Consider the following 1,406-nt stretch of genomic DNA (forward strand, 5'->3'; position numbering starts at 1 on the left):
CGGCGGCGCCCATGCCACCTTATGTGGTCATTTTTTTGCCTGTTTTTTGATTCATTAAAGATACAGCACAGGAAATCGGCATGGTAAACCTAGAACAGAAAATGTGTAATTGGGACGCTCACCGAGTGACAATACTCTTGAAACAAAACATTTAGTCACCACATCTTAGAACTGGTAAGCTGCAATATATTACATCTTCGGTCTTTGGTTTATGTACACTTAAAAGACGGAACTTATATGTCAATAAAAAAAAGGAAAAGCTGAACACAAAGCATAACTACATATGAAGGATATATTTTGTTTCTATGGCCAGTTCTCTTCCATCATTGAAACAGAGTCTTGTAAAGCACCAAATTCCGCATCCACTGAGAAGCAATTGTGAGATCCATCCACTCTTGTTAAGCCATTAGACAAGACAGAGAATAATATCCATCTTTTCCTTACTAGCCCCTGGCACAATGGGTCTCTCTGGAGAAAAATCTGCATTCTGTCCCTAAATAAACACATTGCGGAAGCCATCTGGACACCAGGTCCCATGAGAAGTTATCTGCTTGGTTGGCAGCTATTCCTGCTCCATAAAGATAATGGGTGGACTTTATGGACTAATTAGCACAACAGCCTTGATTGCTGCTTCAAATAGGTAGCGTTGTCACTGGAGTACAGGAATGCAAGGATAAGGAAGGCGAATATGAACTTTGTTTTACAATGCCAGAGGCCTGATAACATTTTGCAATTCACAATGCAGTGAACAGAGAGGAAGGCATTACTGTACTGCAGGCCACCAAGTAAGCCTTTAAAAAGGGAACCTGTGCAGAAATAAATATGGAAGCTGCCATAGTTGATTTGGCTTTAAAGGATCCAGGGCTTTCATCCCAAAACAGGCTTCACTACCAATGTCACTAATGAAGAAAAACAAGCAGCACAGAAGTTCAGACTTAGAGTTCACTGGCTGTATGATTCTATTTTATTTTTTTTGGGTAGGGAAGGATTAAAATAACCCCCGCACCTTTAAAACCAAATCAAATCCATAATGGCAGCATCTATAAGCCCAATATTACATTTTTTTTTAATCCTATCGCCAGCCATAAATAAAAATAATTAACCTTTTCGTCCTCCTTCTCTGCTATTCAACTTTTTCTTGTGTGCCTTCCACACTATCTTCAGCACATGACCATATGATCGGATTGCCGATTGTTCAAGGTTCCGTCTCCATAAATGGAAATACGTTAATAAAGAACTTTTATTAAAAAAATAAAACAATGCCTCTCCCTTGCAGCTGATGCAAAATATAATTTTATCATTGAAACTATGGGATGACCCAATATAGAGAGGAATATGTACCGCAGTCTTCCACCCCACTGTTTCTGGACATCAGAAAGGGGAGGTGCAGTGTATTAAACTAGCAT

This window comes from Nanorana parkeri, unplaced genomic scaffold (assembly GCF_000935625.1).
Source record: "Nanorana parkeri isolate BGI_ZX_2015 unplaced genomic scaffold, ASM93562v1 scaffold187, whole genome shotgun sequence".
NCBI lineage: Eukaryota > Metazoa > Chordata > Amphibia > Anura > Dicroglossidae > Nanorana > Nanorana parkeri.